The 21,943-nt window shown below is 35.1% G+C and overlaps 1 protein-coding gene across 17 annotated transcripts in view; it reads right to left on the reverse strand.

The window, feature by feature from the left end:
- The window catches only part of PEAK1 (pseudopodium enriched atypical kinase 1), a 292,180-nt gene that overhangs the window by 154,630 nt on the left and 115,607 nt on the right, over positions 1 to 21,943 (reverse strand). For 14 of the 17 annotated variants that reach the window (XM_004276341.3, XM_033440139.2, XM_033440132.2 and 11 more), the window contains one exon: positions 8,120 to 8,201. The exons of the other annotated variants lie outside the window; for them this stretch is intronic. The gene's annotated coding sequence lies outside the window, so the exon portion shown is untranslated. The remainder of the gene's footprint in view (positions 1 to 8,119; positions 8,202 to 21,943) is intronic. 17 annotated transcript variants of the gene reach the window in all.

The raw sequence follows: 21,943 nt of genomic DNA on the forward strand, positions 1-21,943 counted from the left end.
CCAGCAGGGTTGGTGTCATTAGAGTGGGGAGCTGGAACTTCCACCCCTGCCCAGAAGTACAGCCATCTTCTCCCCAGATGTCAATGGAAGGTAAGTGGGACTCTGAACTTATACTTCCAGGTGGCAATAATGAGGCAGCACCCTTTCACCCTGGTAGGGAAGTATCAAAAGAGGCCTGCTAAATTGATATAAAATATAAAGTCTCATGACATAATACCCAAAATGTTCAGGTTTTAACTGAAAACCACTCATCATACCCCAAATCAGGAAAACCTCAATATAAATGAGAAAAGACAAACAATGGATGCCAATACCAAGATGACAAAGATTTAAGAATTATCTCACAAGGATTTTAAAGCAGCCACAATAAAAAGTTTCAATGAGAATTTTTAAGGGAGACAACACACTGGAAACAAATGAAAAATAGAAAGTCTAAGAAACAGAAGGTCTTAGCAAAGAAATAGAAGATACAAAGAATAAAATTACAGAACTGAAATTAAAAAGCCAAAGGATGGGCTAAACAGGAGAATGGAGGGGACAGAAGAAAGAATCAGTGAACTAAAAGATAAAACAACAGAAGTTATCCAAACTAAATAACAAAAGACATAGACTGAATACAAATGAACAGAGCTTCAGGGAGCTGTGAAATTATAACAAAAGATCCAACATTAATGTCATCAGAGTCTTGGAAGTAGAGGACAAAAAGGGTAGGGCTGAAAAAATATTGGAAAAAATATGGTTGAAGAAAGTTTCCCAAATTTGGCAAAAGACATAAACCTATAGATTCAAGAAGCTGAACAAATCTCAAACAGCATAAATCCATAGAAATCCACACCACATATAGTCAAATTTCTGAAAACTAAAGACAATGAAAAAATCTTAAAAGCAGCAAGAGAAAAATGATCCTTTACCTACAGGGGAAAACCAATTTGACTATCAGTGGATTTCTCATAAAAAGCTATAGAGGTCAGAAGGAACTGGCACAATCTCTTTCAGGTGCTGAAAGAAAAAGAACTGTCAAGCCAGAATTTTTCCTCTAGAAAAATATCCTTAAGGAATGAAGAGAAAATCAACATATTCTTAGATAAAGGAAAGCTAAGAGAATTTTTTGCTAGTAGACTTGCCCTAAAAGAATGGATAAAGGAAGTTCTCTAAATAGAAAGGGAGTGAAAAAAGATGGAATCTTGGAACATCAGGAAGAAGGCCAAAAAGAGTAAAAATATGGATACATACAGTAAGAGTTCTTCTCCTCTTGTCTTCCAAATTATGCCTGACTGTTTAAGCAAAAATTATAACACTGTCTGATATGGTTCACAATGTATGTAAAGGAAATATTTAAAACAAGTACATATAAAATACATGTATACATGCATACATGCATATAATATATACCTATAAATAATACATCTACACATAAAAATATTAATTAAATGAGGGAGGATAAAGGAACTAAAGGAAGGTAAGGGTTCTACACTTTGCTTGAAGTAGTAAAATGTAGCAGTGCCAGTGGTACTGTGGTACAGGAGACTGTGATCTGCTATAAATATACAATGTAATATCTAGAGCAATGATGAAAAAGTTATACAAAGAAATACATTTTAAAACACTATAGTAAATCAACATGGAATTCTAAAAAGTATTTAAGTAACCCACAGGAAAGCAGGAAAAGGAAAAGAGAAATGAAAAAGAGGAAACAAACAGAAAACAAAAAATTAAATGGCAGACTTATTATTTTTTAACATATCAATAATACCTTCATTAGCAACAGACCCAAACTGGAAACAACTAAAATGTCCTAAAATAGGTGAATTGTTAAACAAATTGTGGTACATCTATACCATGAAATATACTAAATCAGCAATAAAAAGGAATGAACACACCACAATTTGGGTAGATCTCAAGGGCATTATGCTAAATGAAAATAGCCAATCTCAAAGTTTATACATATACTATATCATTCCATTTTTATGACATTCTTGAAATGACAAAATTATAGAGATGGATGACAGATTAGTGGTTTCCAGGGGTGAAGGGTGTGTGTGTGTGTGTGTGACTATAAAGGGACAGAAGGAAGGAAATCTTTCTGGTGAGATTGCAGTCTTGGTTACATGAATGCACACATGTGATAAAATGCCAAAGAACTATTATTCACTTTATATCAATATCAATTTCTTGATTTTGGTATTATTATTCTATAGTTATATAAGATGCAACTAATAGGAGAAACTGGGTGAATGGTACAGGAGACATCTCTGTACGATACTATCTTTGCAACTTCCTGTGAATCTATAATTATTTCAAAGTATGAAGTGAATCACCTTTGTGAATACTTTAGGAGCTCACTATTGGGGTCCCTATAATATGTATGAATAAAATTTTTTCCTTTTCTCTTTAAAAAAACAATCACAACAGCTTTATTCATAATAGCTAAAACTTGGAAACAACTCAAATGTTCATTAACAGGTGAATGGCTAAACAAATGGTTATGTAGTTGTACAATGGAATACTATTCATAAATTAAAAAAAGAATAAACCACTATATGCACAACATGGATGAATCTCAAAAATATTAAGCTGAGAGAAAGAAGCCACACACAAAAGAGCTCACAGTGAACAGTTCCATTTATACAACATTCTGGAATAGGCAAAACTAAGGTGATCAGTAGTTGCTAGGGCTTAAACGTAGGTAGAGGTTTTGAACAAAAAGGGACAGTTTGAAGTTTCCTGGGATGATGGATCTACCTGTATCCTGTTTGTAGCAGTAGTTTACATGGATCTGTACATGTGTTAAAGCTCACAGAACTAATAAAAAAGTAAATTTTACTGTATGTAGAAATTTAAAACAACAATAATAAAAACCATCATTTCCCATCACAGCTTTTAAGTCCCATCTTCAATTATTTGATAGATAAGAGTTGAACCTTGAACGTTAGTTTGAACGGCATGGGTCCACTTACATGCAGATATTTTTTAATACTAAATTCAATACTCAATATTTTTCAGTACTACATGGTCCATGGTTGGTTGAATCCGTGGATGTGGACGAAATGGAGATACAGAGGGCTGACTATAAATGACACCTGGATCAACCCCTCTGTTATTCAAGGGTGAGCTGTATTCTACTCCTACTACTGTCACTACCTAGTTGGTGCTGAGTAAGTAATTTACCCCCTAACCCTTGGTTTCTTTTTGTAAAATGAAAGGAAATAATTAAATGATCTGTAAAGCTTCCTATTCCGTGCTTCTGTTAAATTTGTATTATCTCATAATTAATAAGGAACACAAAATATTTCTATGCACTCAAGTGGATTCTATAATCTTGCTTCAGACAGTGTGGTCTGGCTTTCAATATTCTCTGCTATTGGTTTTCTGTGAACTTTTCATGGGCTCTTAATGTCTGACCTTAGTCACTAGCTTTGAGTAGATGACTCAGACTATATGGGCTATACAAGATTTCTATTCTCTTTATCACATCAGACCTTCTCTATATTTTGCTTTTAAAAAGTCTGTGAACCAGTATTCATGCTAGAAAAATGACATCTGCTATTTTTAATTTTATAAGACATGTGGTATTGGCATTACTGGAAAAGAGACAGTAAGCCACTTTAAATGGTTTCACTCAATAGAATAAAGTACTTTTTTTTTAAACCTGTATGGAAAATCTGCAGTTCTCCAAATCTCTTACAATCCTTCATATCTCCTGTAGAAGACCAGGAGACTAGCAACATCTCAGACTACCAAGTCGTATATTGAAATGTTCTGTTCCTATATAAGAATGAGCAAAGCCAGCAAGGGAATTCATACAATTTTAATTTCAAATTCAGTGTTCATAGAAAACCCTGGTTGCAATCCCAAATGGCCTTTGGTTTAAATTTTATTTTTTTTTGGAGATGGGGTTTCATAAAAGAAATAAGACTAGAGAAAAAAAGAGTATCTATTTCAACAACACTCTCAATTACATCCAACAGAATAATTTCTGAATACTTATAAAAATTATCCAATCTTCTCACTTTGAGAAATAAGAAAAATAAAAGTGGCATATATATATGCCAACAAATATTCCATTAACTATACTTGCTTGATACTATTTTGCTCTGATAAATCCAAATAACCAGGCAACTACAGATGAACTGATAATACAAATGTAGGCCAACTGATTCTGTTACTCTCCTTTATCACCTACATTTCTTTTTTTTTTTTTTTTTTTTTGCGGTACGCGGGCCTCTCACTGTTGTGGCCTCTCCCGTTGCGGAGCACAGGCTCCAGAGGCGCAGGCTCAGTGACCATGGCTCACGGGCCCAGCCACTCCGCGGCATGTGGGATCCTCCCAGACCGGGGCACGAACCCGTGTCCCCTGTATCGGCAGGCGGACTCTCAACCACTGCGCCACCAGAGAAGCCCTACATTTCTTTTTTAAAACATATGAATCAATTCATTTAATTCTTTAAAATACATACTAAGATATAAAATAAGTCCTGAGCTACATATAACTGTTAAATAGCAATACATTTGGAAAAGGAAAACTAATCAGTATTTCCTTATAACTCCACTGTCATGTTAACCTTTAAGAAGGAAGCTGCAAATCTAAGTTTATCGCACTTCCTCAGTGTTGAGACCACACATGCAAACACATACATACACCCACACACACAAACCAACATCTCTGTGTTTCCCTCACTGCCATCCTTAGATTTACTGAAGATGACATTGAAAAGGATCTGACAGTTCCTCAAATTTCCATACATCTATTAAGAACTTATCTCATTCTTAGAAAGTACCCTGGTACAGAAACTAAACCCCATACAAAAAAGCAAATCTATTGATATATTAATACTGAATCAATCTCCTGGCAGAACATTTTATTTAGTGCTACCAAATTTGTAAACAAGACTGAAAAAAAAAAGTGTTTCAACAATTTCTTTATAGAAGTAGTTTTATAAAACTACTTATAAAGGCTTAATGTATTGAACCCATGTCTTCTGAACTACTGGTATACTGAGGGAATCTTTTAAAATCTTTTAAATCTTTTAAAATCTTTAAAATCTTTTAAAAATCTTTTAAAATGAATGAGGCACCATCCTGGAAGCCTGGTTCTTTAACCCTAAAGCCAAACAAGGGAAACTCAAAAATCACAGAAAAAAAAAAAAAAAAATCAAAGTCCTCAGCTCAATATCATAACTTTATTATGACCACTAAATCACAGCTGGCCAATGAAAAGCTAACTGTAGTCCTTAAAACTCACTGTAGTCTGGGTAAGCAAGACAGTCATATTATAATAGGTACAATACAGTAAAAAAAACTGTTTATGTCAGGTGTTTAAAGTTTCCAGGAGACTAGCTCTTGAGTTATCTCAAAACAAAACCTAAATATCAACTACTGTGAAGTGGCCTTTTCATTTTTTCCTTTAAAGAGCTTTAAAAGCAGTGGTTGAAAAAACCCTTGCGCATGTTTTGAGGCCAGATTCAAAACTGAGAACTAAAGACCAGTCTATTCAAGTTTTCCTCAAATGCCATTTCCCTGGATACCATGGATCTGATGACATTAGAATGGGAGCTGGTTGCGAGGCGGGGCTCTGTAGGGAAGGGCATGTGGAAGAAACGTCAGCCAACAGGGCAAAAGAATCTTTAAAATTCTCTTAAGGAAGAAAGACTTTAGGGAAAACATTTTTCTTCTCTAACTTAAGAGAAGTTAAGAAATCTTACACTGTTAAGAAGTTAAGAAATCTTACACTTAAGAAACCTTACACTGTTACTTTCAATTTTGTTGTGTACCTATTCCATTCTTTATTGTTTTATTTGATTAGAAACATATGGAAGATCCTCCTTCCATTTATTAGTTCTATAGAATATAGTTTATAGTTTATAAAAAACTTTAATATAGAATAAAAATAGAAATTTTATTAATGACCGAATTTTCATTTCCACAGAGAAAGCACCATCACATCATGTAATCTAGAAAATCACCTCCTTTTAAAGGAAGGAAAATTGGGGGTCAAGACTGTAAAAGAATAACTGCTAACATCCATATTCTAGTTTTAAGATAATTTTCTTTCCAATTAAAAAAATACATATTATTTACAGAAAGCTACCAAGGTAAAGCAATTTGTTGTTCTGCACAGCAGGATCACTGGCATGGGGACAGTTAATGTTTCCACAGCTACAGAGTGGAAATAGGAAAGAAAATTCAGTTCACATCACTAAAGGCAATGAAATAATTAAATAATTTCGTGTAAAATTTAGCTTCCTACACGAATTTGTTCGTTTGTCTTATATCCTTTTGAATTAACTGTCTTAAGTTCTCCTTAGCTCATCTACAATTTACAAGTACTTTATTACGAAGTATGGTTTCTCTATGAATTATCAATACTTTGTTGAGGATAAAACAATTCAAATAGTACACTATTGATAAACACAAAAATACTAAAAGTCAATTATACCTACTCCTAATCCAGGAATAAATGAAAACAAATATTAAATCAACTTGTAGACCCTAGTTTTTGCCCCCCTCCTTCCCTCTTTGTTTCTGCTATTTATACTGCCGTAGTCATTACTACTTTTATACTAGGGAATGTTTCTTTTTCCTGCTTGGATTTGTTTCATAAATCATTGAATTCTCACTTTCTCCCACAACAGGACTTCATCACAAAGATGAAGCAAGGAAACATGGCAAACTTTAGGTTGACAGTCAGTCATTTAGTTTAGGCTCAGCTATGTGACCCTAGACCAATTCAATTGCTCATCTGTACAATGATGATGATGATATTTAATCCACAAGATTGTGGTGAAGCTTGTATGAGATTAATGTATGTGAAAGAGCTTTGGACGTTTAAAGTGTCATACAAATGTAAGGGTCTCAGTTTCTTCATCTATCACATAGGAGGATTCAGTTAGGTGATCTCTAAAGACTTCTCATCTCTAAAAAGTCTTTGATATTTATGTATGAATCACATTAAAAAATCTACTTACTCTTGGGATAATTTCATAGTTCTAAGAGACTTAGGGAACAATTAACCTTCTCATCTCACAAAATGAGTCCAAAAGCAGGCTAAGAGACTGGCAGATCACATAAGTCAGTAGGAAAGTTGGGAGTAGGAAGGACTCAGACCTGACTCCTACCTCAACATCCTTTCTATCATGTGATGTTGTTCACTATTCTGTGAATTTAAACTCTCTCTTCATCACAGCTTAGACAATTATCTTTACAAACAGATTACAATGAAAAGTTTATTAAGAAAATGTGAATATTACTCTGGTGAAGATGACTTAACTATTAATAGTCCAATTAAAAATGTTTACAAATGTCACTAATAGCAAAAGGAGCTTAGATCAAACTGTCCAGCTATTCAGTTGGTTTGTGTGATATTCAATTTTAAGTCAATAGGTATGATGTAAATCCTACCTAACCTTTCACAGTACAGAGTTTTAATTCTGCTTTTGTTACTTACTAGCTATGTGATTTTGGGCAATTTATTTCTCTGAGCTTCAGTCTCTTCCTGTTTCTTTAAAACAGGGATAATACCAAGTATGTCACCTGGCTGTTGTGAATTAAGTGATCTAGCTCATGTTAAGACCCTATGACAGTGTCTGGCACATACTAAGTGCTCTACAAATATTAGTTTCCTTCTCTAATCTTCTAAGCTTTAGGAGAATAGAGACTGTTTCCTCTCCTTTTACTTTATCATAAATATTTATTAAATTAAATATATGGGGCCCTGGTCCTCAACTTCAGTTATAAGCAATTGTACAACTAAACCTAAATAAAATGAGGAGCAGTGTGACAAAATGGAAGGTAAATGGGGTTTGGAGTCAACAAATCTGAGTTTGAATCCTTGACTGACTATCTAATAGCTTTTTTACCTTGAGCAATTTACCAGACCTCTCAAGCTTCTTATCTGAAAATGTGACTTTTATCTAGCTTTTTATGATTCTGTTGTTCATATTAACAGACATCACAAATACCTAGAAAGGGGCCTATCTTATTCATCTTTGTCTCTTCCATACTAAGGCAAAGTTCAAAATTATAAGTTCTGCTGTTGGAATAAGGCAGGAGATTGAAAAAAAAAAAAAGAGATTCAAGATTAGAATAAATGTGTTACATTAAGAAAAGAAAAAGTACAAACCCAGTTTAACTGGCACCAACTCTAGGCATTATGTCATTGCTTCCTTTTCTTTCCTGAGGAATGGACCTCAAATATTCTTTTCCTACAGGAAGAGCAAAGTGGGGAATGTTTATTAGTGAAGGTCATTTGACTCACACTTTAAAACTGAGCATTTTAAAATTTACCATAACGAAGTGAGAGAGTGGCATGGACATATATATACTACCAAATGTAAAATAGATAGCTAGTGGGAAGCAGCCACATAGCACAGGGAGATCAGCTCCGTGCTTTGTGACCACCTACAGGGGTGGGATAGGGAGGGTGGGAGGGAGACACAAGACGGAAGAGATATGGGGATATATGTATATATATAGCTGATTCACTTTGTTATAAAGCAGAAACTAACACACCATTATAAAGCAATTATACTCCAATAAAGATGTTAAAAATAAAATAAAATAAAATTTACTATTAGACAGTACTTACCATAAGCCAATACTCATTCTATTTAATGGACTTGTTTTTAAGAGATAAAATAACCAAGAGGTGTTTTACTTTAGAAAATACTACAGGTCTAAATAGACAAAAAGTATCCTTACCTCAAAAATTACTTTCAATGAATAACAATGCTTTGTTAAAAATGACTTAAACTACTCAGAAAAGGATTGAACAAAGCACTGTAGTTTATTACAGTATGCAAAATACTTCTAGAGCTATACTTAATCTTTTGAGTGAAGGGTGAGTGGTGAGGTATACACAACTATGAGAATCTGATGAAAACTATGAATTGATGCCCAGAAAAATGCACATACGTGCATCAAATTTTGCATATAATTTTAGCTGAGTCATGAAACACAGTCATTATCCTATAGATCTCTAAAACCTGTTAGCAGATGCTAAGCAACCTCTGTTTTTGAGTTTTTCAAAATAATGGATTTATAGGATTTTAGAACCTTAAGCAATTTAGCAGTCATCTAATGCAAACTGCTAATAGAAAAATGAAAAAATAGTCCCCCAGAAAGTTAAAAAGAATTAGGTAAAGCCTTACTGCACTCAGGAACAGAGAGGTGTCCAACTACCATGCTAATCCACATAAGACTGACAGTGCAAAATTTAGTATAAGTCAGTGCCTTTGGGTCAGAGTAATTATCACAATGGAACCAGAATTGACTTTCAAATGGTCGTTTGGTCTAAACACATAAAAGATCACCATTGATGGTTAAGAAAATGAAATTTGGACAGGTGAAAAAGTTGATCAAGTCATTTAATCTTTCTTATCCTCAGGTTCTTCAAAACAAAATGGAAATAATAAAACCTACCGTTGTAGGATTATTTTAAGGATAAAATCTGATAATATGCATAAAGTATTTAACACAGTGCCTAGGTACATAGTAGGTGCTCATGAAATGATATGAATTTTAAAATATTTCTTGTCAAGTCATGGAATTGGGTAAAATATTAAATAAAATCTCAAAGTAAATGAGATGCTTTCCAGCTAAACAAAATAACTAGCAAACATTTACTGAGTATCTGTACTATATTATTCAAGGTGTTACCGAGGATACAAAAAGGATAAAGTTGTCCTCCTTTCAAGGGAAACTAGGCAAAGACACAGCGTTTTTTCCTTCTCAGTTTCCTTCTTGGGTTCCTTTTTCATTTCCCCTCAGGGCTCAGCTTTCTGCCCACTTCATACTCTACCCATATTCTCTGTACTCCCACCAGGACTGAGAGGACCCTCACATGAATACTTCTAATCCTGACCTTTCACCTGAGCATCAGACTCCTATATCTTGTTGTCTTCTGTATGTTTCCACCTGAAAGTACCATAGTAAAATACATTAAAAACTTTTCCTAACATCTATTCCTTCTTTAAATCCCCTGCTATAGTTATTAACAGCCACTGAGACATTCAAATCAAAGTCCAACGGTAATCTCACATTTCACCAATCACTTTAAATGTCTGATTCATTTCTACTCTAAACACTTTCCATGTCTATGTCCTCAATTCATCCCTATTAATAGTATCCAAATCCAGGGCATTATCTCTCAATATGACTAAATCAGTAATCTAACTGGTCTACCCACCTCTACTCTTACCCTACCTCAAAATCATTTACCATACCCTGCCAAAATGATCACTCTAAAATGAAAATCTTGCCACACCGTGAGTATGTCAAACCCTTCAATAGCTATCTATTATCCACAGAATAAAGTCCAAGTTCACCCAAAAAATAAATGCCCAAGTATGACATATAAAGTCCTCAATGACCTGGCTCATGCCTATCTCTTCAGCTTCATTTCCTATCTCCCACTTCATCACACTACGGCCATACTGAACTATTTGTCAAGCTTCACGCTGTTCTCTTTGTTGATATAAACTTACACTTCTTCCATGAATAGGAAATTCTTACTTGTTCTTCAAGATTCAGGTCCAAGATCATCTTCTCTGGGAAGCTTCCAGAGTATACTTCCCTACCCCACCAAGCTCACGCATTATCACAACAAGCACTCAGGAGATATTTGTTAAACGGAACTGAAACTAAGAAAACTAACAACAAACAGCAAATAATTTATACATATCAAGCCAGTGAGAAGGGCAACTAGATGGATTTCAGTGTTTCTTTGGAAAAAAGTCTTGATCTAGGGATACGAGGAGTAATAGTTCAGATTGTTGAAGAAAGGAAATTAAAGTATTTGAGTGAGTAAAACAGAGATGGAAATGGACACATTTAGAGGAGACGTGTAAGACAAGACTGGAGGGATAGTAAACAGCAGATATAAACTCATGAATGTAGCCATCCATATAAAAAAATTTAGAGACACAACCAATAAATCACCAAAGATTTTTAAACAGTTTTCTCTGAAACTGTATGATGTAGTTGCCATTTACACACTACCCTCTACTTCAATTAAAGAGATATTAGTTTAGAAAGATGTTTTCATCTTTTAGTTAATCTCTTGCATTTTTATAAGTTTGAGGAGATACTCTCATTTAATTAGCATGTACTGAAGAACTTTACATAAAATCCTGAAATTATAACATATCTCTATATGGCACAATAGTTTACTGAAATTGGAATAAGGTAACACAGACTCTCTCTTTCAGTTAGTTCAAGGGCTAGTCAATCTCATTAAATAATCTTTAATATTAGAACATTAGGTTGCTCCAAATCAGCAGGGGAAAATGAAAATATAGTAAGCTTAATGCCAATTCACAGAGGAATTCAACTGTAAATATTTTGCTTTCTGAATGCAGAATTAAAGAATATCAATCCTGAAACTTAAATACACTAGTCATAGTACAGAAGAACAGATGTATGAGGTATTCCCATATGAAGAGTGAAGATTAAGGTTATCTACCATGAATAAGAAGAGGAAAACAATGCTGTTATCCCTGAACTATACTTCATGACACAAAATCTACTGCTTGCAGTAAAAACAGAGAAGACTCACCCTAATATATTAACTAGAAAACCACACAATAGTCAGAAGAGGATCACGTTAGAGGAAAAAATAAAACAATTAAATCAGCCACCCCAAACTGAAGCATCTCTAAGTGGATGCCTGTATCATTGTATCATTGTTATTTTATATACTTGACAATATAGCTGTATAAGATAATAACAACCCTAGGCACATCTTCTATATCAAGAGGAAAGGTGATTAGAAAACAGATATATGTAAATAAGCACAGAAGCACTTTGGAGCTTAAAAATCATTTGCATGGAGTTGTATGTCTTCTTGTCCTTGACTGTAAATGCCAATTCCCTGCTTTCAGGTTTGCAGACAGTAAAAAGAGAGATACAAAGCTGAATGTTAATTTTCAACATAACACTGATGTTATGACAGAAGAGATGGATGATTCTCACTCTCACATCATACCTGCCATTTTAAAACAACCCTACTGATATGAACTAACATTCAGTAATAATAGGTTAAAAAAAATCCTTTTGAGCTGTTGTATTTAAGCAAATTGACAGATATGAATGCACAAACACTAATCTTGGATCATGAAATCCCCTCACACATGAACATCACTGTAAAATAAATTTTTCTAAGAGAATAGATACTGAAAATGTTGCAAGTCTGCTAAAGAGAAAAACATCAAGCTGTAAAAGAAACTGGCAGCCTACCAATATGATGGTGATGAACATGTTATGCTCAAGTGTGCTGTAAATGATCATTTAAGAGGCTGTCAGTCAATGTCACCTATATTTCTTTAATATTCTGTTTTGTGAAAAGACCATTGGCTTAGGGAATATGGAATCATCCATCTGCAAGAGCAAACTGCTTTTGTCTGATATGGATTTATTTTTTCAACAAGAAAAGAGAGCTATATATTTCTTGGGACCATAATCTCAAGCATACATTGGGACTAATGTCTGTACTGTACAAGTGTAAGGATTATTCATAAAAGAGTAGATTTTATACACACACAGTCGATTCTTGTTATGTGTGGTAGTTAGGTTCTATAAAGTTTCTGTGAACACTGAATTGGTGAATACTGTGCTTCCATTGCTTCTAGGAAATGGGAAACACAGGGTTAGGTTCCTGCAAGCCTCTGCTTACAACATTTTATCAACCTATCAATATGTAAGTTTTTTTTTTAATGTGTACTTCTGTTAAGAGATACCTTATTTAATATATACTGTTGATTCATTAAAATCGAACTCACAGCCAACAGCACAGCTCATAACTGAACAAAAGCTTATCTAACACACTTACTTTCGCCATTAGGCACATCACAACCTTCTTGTGCTTAAGCACACTACACAGTACTTCAGCACAATATCTGGAGGCCATGTTAAACAGTGAAATCACCCCCCAAAAAAGCATAAAAATGTGAAAAACATGGCACTAAGGAGATGGCAAAAAAGATGCTTCTTTATAGTACATGAGTTGAAATAAGAAGGCAAGATGTCACCTTGCTCAACCTCAGCTGAGAATGTACACATCAGGCATCTCAATTTTTTTGCCACTCTGCCTATGTCTGCAAATGATTGTGAAAGCACGACAATTACTGATTTGGGAGTTTAAATCTTAGCAAGTAAGTGAATTTGCAAATATGGAATCCATGAATAATGAGGATCAAATGTGTATATATATATTTACATATGTGTGTGTGTATATGTACACACACATATGAACGATGTGATATATGACATCTGGCAGGAAAGACAAGTAATGGGACTCTCTGGTTTGAGACTCCCCTAAGGTCCAGTCCTATATTTCCTTTTGGCACACCAGATACATCTACCTGAATGTCCTACCAGCACTTCAAACTTAAAAGACCAAGCTCATCTTCTGCACCTACCTTAAACCTGTCTTCTGCTATATTACTTCTCCAATAATAGCACCATCTCATCTATTCATTGTGACTCTGACTCCCTTCTCCACCCTAGCCAGGGAGTAAATCATGTTGATTCTTCCTCTGAAATATCTCTTAAAGTTATCTCCCCCTGCCCAACCCCACTACAGTTATCACTAACTGCCTTTCTATCATTTGGACCATTGGCACAGTTTACTGTCTTCCCTCTCTATCTTCTATCCCAGAATCACAGGTGATATTATTGTCAGTGTTATTTTTCCAAACCTAATTACACTCTCTTGTACCTATAAGATGCGCTTGAGACTTCTTGGTATGGTATACACGTTCTTTTATGACTTGACACCAAACCATCCTTTTAGACTCACCTACTGACACACTTCTCTGATAAACTGTATATTCTAGCCATGATAATTTATTTCCCATTATTTGAATATATCATACTTTTTAAAGGCCCTTTATGCATGTTATAAATTTCACTAGCAATCTTCTTTCTTCCATTTTCTACTTGCCCTTAAGGCTTCTGCTGATGGTACCTCCTCTGTGAAGTCTTTCCTGATAAGCCTCTATCTCCACCTCAGGCCAAGTTAGTCAGTCTTGCCTGTTCTTCCACAGTATTTTCACATACTTCTATAACAGAATTCCTTAAGTTCTAATTATTAACAGAGAAAGTACGAGAATGCACAAGGTTGGCCAATTACTATTATAGTTAGGTGGTGATGGGGATTCATTATACCACTGTGTACCATAGTGTGTATGTTAAATGTCCATTAAAGGAAAGCTACAAAAGTTAGGGTGGGGGTGGGGGGAGGAAGGGGGAGGGAAGAAGGGAAGGTGGGAGGGAGGGAGGGAGGGAGGAAGGGAGGGAGGGAGAGAGGGAGGGAGAGAATTTGTCTACAAGTAATCGAAAACCTGACTTATGTGTGACTTAAACAAATAGGGTACTAATTTTTTCCTCCCACATAAGAAGTCCAGAGATAGGTAGTCAAGGGTTGGTATCGAGGCTCAAGAAGGTCATCAAAGACCAAGGCTCTTTCTATCTTTTTTCTCCATTAATTGTGTTGATTTGCTGCTTCAAAGCTGTTTGCTATAGATGCAGGCATTACCTCTGCATTCAAGGCAAGAAAAAGGACAGTGTCAGTCACACCTTTACCTCTTCAACAGAAAAAACAAAAGCTTTTTTCGGTGCCCTCAGGAAACTCAGCTTATATCACATTGTCTATGGCTGTCCAACAGTGCCTTAATGGCCTGATCCCCTTGAGGGCAGAGACAATTTTACTTTAGCAACCAATCCCGTACCTAGCACATAGAGGTTCTTTGTAATTAATGAATGTATGAGTCTAATAAAGGAAACAGTGGCAAGTATCATAACACAAACTCTGCTTTCCTAATTTTCTTTTTTGTTAAATAATATAATAAAAGGTGCTCTAAAAATTACCAGTGCTATACAAATAAGAGATTATTAGTATTACAGTAGTTTGACATCTACAATCATGAAATATTTTACAATTATTGCTCTCTCTGTAGAGTACCAGAGGATTAATAAGAAGTCAAGAGACCTGAATTTTTGTCCAAGCAAAACACCCAATCTTGATGAACCTCAGTTTACCTAAAAAATAATGTTTATTTCCTAGGGTTGTTCTCAGGATAAAGTAAATATAAATAATACGAATGCACACTAAAATATATAAAACACTATAAACACATGCATTATAAAAATAATGGTTCTGTTAAGTCTTGAGAGGAATCTTACAGTTCTTACGTAGTATGCATAGAGTTATATACCATCTGGCACACCAATAATATCAATTGAAACCTAAAACACTATCAATATCTGGTATGGATGCTGGGCATTAGTCCATGGGTAGATGAGATTCTGGACTTGCCCCGGTTCTTTCATGACTATAGGGAAGTAAACTAATAACTGTACCTTACATTTACACCTATTAAAGAAAGAATGCTTTATAAAATAAAATTGGTGTCTCAATGCAATTATATAATACATACAATTTGCAAAGCAGGATATGAAAAACAAAATAAACTGGTTAACACAGAACAGATGACATCAAATCCCAATTCATCAATTAATAATTGCTACCAGTAAATATGAACAGCCTAAAGTATGCCAAGGTCCTAAAGCACTTCTAAGTTAAGTCAAGTGAGACTTAAAACAGTAGAAACATTGAATACTAATTTTCCTCTGGCTTTAATAACCCTGACTGAGCTGATAAAGAATACGCCTCAAGGTGACCTTATAGTTCATACATACAGGCAACACTGGTGGTCAGAACTATTTCTGATAAATGATAACCTCAGTGGCCTGGTTTCCAGGCTTTTATTAAGCTGTATATTTCCTCATATGTAAGACTGTTATATTAAAATAAGCATTGCATATATATAACAAAAAACAGAGGCCAATACTAAAGAAGAGAAAAATGACAGTTCTAAATCAATAAAGTCTCCACAGAATATTATAGTAAGAACTGTGCATCTTCACTTTTATTGGATTTGGAGACAACAGCTGCTGTGAAGAAAAACAGTCTTCTGTCAAGTCTGTTTAATTAACTCTCACTTCTCAAACATTCAAATACCTTACTTAACCTTATTACTAAAGGCTTACCATTTCCTGATTCATTTAAGCAGAAACTATTCTCTGTGTAGGTTACCACGGAATTATTTAATACTGGAAACTGACTCATCTTACTACAAAAAACTGCATCAAGACATAGGCCAGTAAATTCCAGCAGAGCACTGCATAAAGCATCATTAGGTCATAAACAGAACTGAAAAATTCTAAGAGTGGATCAGACTTCTTACTGTACAATTATGCCCACAGGAGGAACATCTATTTCAGTAAGTGACATAAATGTTAGAATGGTAAGAATGAGTTTATGTTTTACAGCTGTTAATTACCCAGTTTCAACTACTTTGATTCTTGTTTTTAAACAGGGAGAAACACAAGGTTTCTCTTTCTGTTTTATGTGCATACATAGCTTTATCAGCTAAAACTTCAACAGGGAATGCTTCTCCAATAAGAATTTAGAAGTACCTGATATAAGCAATAAATTATTTGTCAATGTTTGTAAAAATAAAAGTTATAAGTGATATGTTTACAATGAGGAACTATTTAAAATATTTAACTTTGCAAATGAAGGAGGAAGTATATTAACTTAAAGATTCATTGTTCTTTAAAATACTCATTTTCTCTCATTAAAAAAGAGGATATCGAGGGGCTTCCCTGGTGGCGCAGTGGTTGAGAATCTGCCTGCTAATCCAGGGGACATGGGTTCGAGCCCTGGTCTGGGAGGATCCCACATGCCGCGGAGCAACTAGGCCCGTGAGCCACAACTACTGAGCCTGCGCGTCTGGAGCCTGTGCTCCGCAACAAGAGAGGCCACCACAGTGAGAGGCCCGCGCACCGCGATGAAGAGTGGCCCCCGCTCACCACAACTAGAGAAAGCCCTTGCACAGAAACGAAGACCCAACACAGCCAAAAATAAATAAATAAATTAATAAACTCCTACCCCCAACATCTTCTTAAAAAAAAAAAAAAAAAAAAGAGGATATCGTATATTAATAAAAGGTTCAATACAGCAAGAAGATATAACAATTATGAATGTTAACCCACCTACTGACAGACCATCAAAATATATGAAGCAAAAATTGACAGAATTGAAAGGTGAAATAGACAATTCTACAATAATAGTTGGAAACTTCAATATCCCACTCACAATAATGGACAGAACGACCAGACGGAAGTAAGGAAACAGAGGATTTAACATAATAAACCAACTAGATCTAACAGACAAATACAGAACGCTCTACCCAACAACAGAATACACATACACATTCTTCTCAAGTGTACATGGGACATTTTCCAGGACAGACCATATTTTAGGCCACAAATTAAGTCTCAACAGACTTAGGAAGATAAATATCATACAAAATATCTTTTCTGACCACAACAAGATGAACTTAGAAACCAACAACAAAAGTGAAACTGGAAAATCCACAAATTTGTGGAAATTAAACAACACACTTTTCAACAACCAACGGATCAAAGAAGAAATCACATGGGAAATTAGAAAATCCTTAGGGATGAATGAAAATGAAAGCAAAACATACCCAAACTTATGGAATGCAGGGAAATTTTACAGCTATAAATGCTTACATTAAAAAACAGAAAAGATCTCAAATTAACAACTTAACTTTACAACTTAAGGAACTAGGAAAAGAAGAACAAACTTAACCCAAATCTAGCAGAAAGAAGGAAATAATAAAGATTAGAGCAGAGATAAATGAAGTAGAGAAAAAGAACAGAGAAAAATCAATGAACCCAAAAGTTGCTTCTTTAAAAAGATCAACAAAACTGACAAACATTTAGCTAGATGAATGAAGAAAAAAAGAGAGAAGACTCAAATTACTACAATCAGAATTGGAAGTGGGGACATTAGTACCAACTCCACAGAAATAAAAGGGATTATAAAAGAGTACTATGAACACTTGTATGCAAACAAATTGGATAACCTACCTGAAATGGACAAATTCCTAGAAATACAAAACCTACCAAGACTGAATCACAAAGAAATAGAAAATATGAGTAGACCTATAACTAGTATGGAGATTGAATCAGTAATTTAAAAATTCTCCCAAAAGAAAAGCCCTGTACCTGATGGCTTCACTGCTGAAATCTACCAAACATTTAACGAAGAACTAATACTAGTCCTTTTCAAACTCTTCCCAAAAATTGAAGAGGAGGGAATACTTCCAAACTCATTCTATGAGGCCAGAAGTACCCTGATACCAAAGCCAAAGACACTACAAAAGAGAAAACCACACACCAATATCTCTTAAGAACACTGAGCAAAAATTGTCCACAAAACAGCAAACCAAGTTCATATTAATCAGATGATACATCATGACCAAGTAGAATTTATTCCTAAAACGCAAGGATGGTTCAACATATGACAATTGATCGATGTAATACACCACATTAATAGAATGAAGGGAAAAAACCATATGATCATCTCAACTGATGCAGAAAAAGCATTTGACAGAATTCAACACCCTTTCATGATAAAAACACTTAACAAACTAAAAATGGAAGGAAATATTAACCTCAACATAACAAAAGTCATATATAAAATAACTCACAGGGAACATCATACTCAATGGTGAAAGACTGAAAGTTTTTCCTCTAAGATCACGAATAAGTGAAGGATACCAGCTTTTGCCACTTCTATTCAACACAGTACTGGAAGTTCTAGCTAGAGTAATTTAGGCAAGAAAAAGAAATAAACGGCAACACAAAAATCAGTTGCATTTCTATAAACTGACAATGAACAATCTGAAAAGAAAAATACAAAAACAATTCCATTTATGATAACATCAAAAGGAATAAAATACTTAGGAATTAACCAAAGAGATGAAACATTTGTACACTGAAAACTACAAAAAACATTATTGAACAAAATTAAGGAATAACTAAATCAATGGAAACACATTCTATCTTAATGGATTGGAAAAGTTAGTTGTGTTAGAATGGACATCCAAAAAGCAATCTGGGACTTCCCTGGTGGTGCAGTGGTTAAGAATCCGCCTGCCAATGCAGGGGACACAGGTTCAAGCTCTGGTCCAGGAAGATTCCACATGCCTTGGATCAACTAAGCCCGTGCGCCAAAACTACCGAGCCTGCACTCTAGAGCCCGCGAGCCACAACTACTGAGCCCATGTGCCACAACTACCAAAGTCCATGCACCTAGAGCCTGTGCTCCGTAACAAGAGAAGCCACTGCAAAAACAAACCCACGCACCACAACGAAGAGTAGCCCCCACTCGCCACAGCTAGAGAAAAGCCCACGCGCAGCAACGAAGACCCAATGCAGCCAAAAATAAATAAATAAATAAATTTATTACAAACAAACAAACAAAAAAAACCCAAAAAGCAATCTATAGATTCAATGCAATCCCTATCAATATCTCAATGACATTTTTTGCAGAAATAGAAAAAGCCATCCTAAAATTCATATGAGATCTTAAGGGACTCTGAAGAGCCAAAACAATCTTGAAAAAGAAGAACAAAGCTAGAGGACTTATACTTCCTGGTTTTAAAATTTATTACAGTGCTAGTATGGTACTAGCATTAAAACAAGACAAAAAGAGCAATGGAACACAATAAAGAGCCCAGATATAAACCTTTGTATATATGGTCAAATGATTTTTGACAAGGGTGCCAAGACAATTCAATGGGGAAAGGACAATCTTTTCAACAAATGGTGCTGGGAAAACTGGATATCCACATGCCAAAGAATGATGTTGGACCCTTACCTAACACCATATACAAAAATGAACTCAAAATGGACCAAAGACCTAAATGTAAAACCTAAAACTGTAAAACTCATAGAAGAAAAGATAAGGCAAAAGCTTCATAACATTGGATTTTGCAGTGATTTCTTGACATAACACCAAAAGCACAGGCAACCGAAGAAAAAATAAACAAATTGGACTTCATGAAAATTTTTAAATTTTGTGCATCAAAAGACACTATCCACAGAGTAAAAAGACAACTCTCAGAGTGGGAGAACGTATCTTCATATTTGCACATCATATATCTGATAAAGGATTAATATCCAGAATATATAGAGAACTCCTAAAACTCAACAACAAAAAACCAAACAACCCAGCTCAAAAATGGGCTAAGGACTCGAAATGACATTTCTCCAAAGATGCCATATAAATGGCCAGTATACGCACGAAAAGAAATTTAAAGAAGTTTAACATCACTGTTTATTCAGAAAATGAAAATCAATCAAAACTACAGTAAGATACCACCTCACATCCATTAGGATGGCTACTATTATAAAAAAATAGAAAGTAACAAGGGCTGGTGAGGATGTGGAGAAAATGGAACCCTTGTGCACTATTGGTGGGAACTTAAAATGATACAAGCTGCTGTGGAAAACAGTACAGTGGTTCCAGAAAAATTAAAATAGAATATTACCCAGCAATTCCACTTCTGGGTACATACCCAAAAAAATTGAAAGCAAGGTCTTGAAGAGATATTTGTATACCCACATTCATAGCAACACTACTCACAAAAGAAAAAAATGAGAAAGCAACCTAAGTGTCCATTGACAGGTAAATGCATAAACAAAATGAGGTATATACATACAATGGAATATCATTCAGTCTTAAAAAGGAAGTGTATTCTGCAACATGCTACAACATGGATGAACCTTGAAGACATTATGCTAAGTGAAATAATCCAGTCACAAAAAGACAAATACTGTATGATTCCAGTTATATAAGGTACTTAAAGTAGTCAAAATCATAGAGTTGGAAAGCAGAATGATGGTTGCCAGGGGCTGGGTGGGGGAAGGTGAATGGGGAGTTGTTTACTGGGTATTTCAGTTTTACAAGATGAAAAGAGTTATAGAGATGGGTGGTGGTGATGGTTCATCAACATTATGAATGTATTTAATACTAACTTTATATCTAAAATGGTTAAGATGGTACATTTTATGCTAAATGTATTTTAGCTCATTTTAAAAAATGGAAAAAATTAAAAGGAGGGTGAGGATGGGGGAGAGGGAGGAGTAAATGGACCACTGGGGAACAAGGAAAATATAAATGTCATCAGGAAGGAGAAAACAGTATAAGAAAGGAAGGAAGAGAGGAAGGAAGGAAGGAAGGAAGGAAGGAAAAGGAAGGGAGGGAGGGAGGGAAGAAGGAAGGAAGAAAGGAACGCAGGGAGGGAAAGATAGAGGAAGAGAAGTAGGAATGGACACACACAAACATACACACACATACACACACTCTGAACTTTGGCCCAAAGCACCAGGTACTGCAGCAGAGAGAATGCCCCAGGAGATAATCACTGTCATATTCTGACATCAAGATCAAAATTCCAGCCTAGTCTAAAATAGACAAAATTGGCCTTAATCAGAAGAAATCAGCTGTAAAAACTGCAGATCTGAAAGGTCCAGACTGTGTTCCACTGTCATTCCCAGTTAGAATATCAAATTGAATTTGGAAGAGTTTAGTATGACTTGCATCTGTTAAAATTCTCAGGGTATACACAGAATGTGAATGCTCCTTGGAGCAGCTGACTTGATGGATGTTATGGGGAAGTATACTTCTGCCATTCACAGGAAAAAGCACATATTTCACAGAAGCTACTTAAAATCAACATTTTCACTGCTTCAAATGGTAAGTGAAGTAAAAATTCTAATTTCAAACTCACTCTAAGCTGCAAATAAAAAATGTATGTTCTTATACACTTCTGTTTACAAGACCAGAAAGGAATGTGTTTCTAACACCTGTGACTGCCGTGTCCCTAAAGCACGTGTCACTTCAGCTAACATACGAGCTCATCCTCCTTGGAGAAATTCAATCACTCTGTCAATAGTCCCGGTCAAGCAGGTGAAAATATTTCTCGCGGGATTCTCTTAGTGCAATAAGATGTCTCAACAACTCTTTAAAATCTGTAGGCACATGAAATCTGAGGACAGGATGAAAAAA

This window comes from Orcinus orca, chromosome 2, assembly GCF_937001465.1.
Source record: "Orcinus orca chromosome 2, mOrcOrc1.1, whole genome shotgun sequence".
In the NCBI taxonomy this organism is placed as follows: domain Eukaryota; kingdom Metazoa; phylum Chordata; class Mammalia; order Artiodactyla; family Delphinidae; genus Orcinus; species Orcinus orca.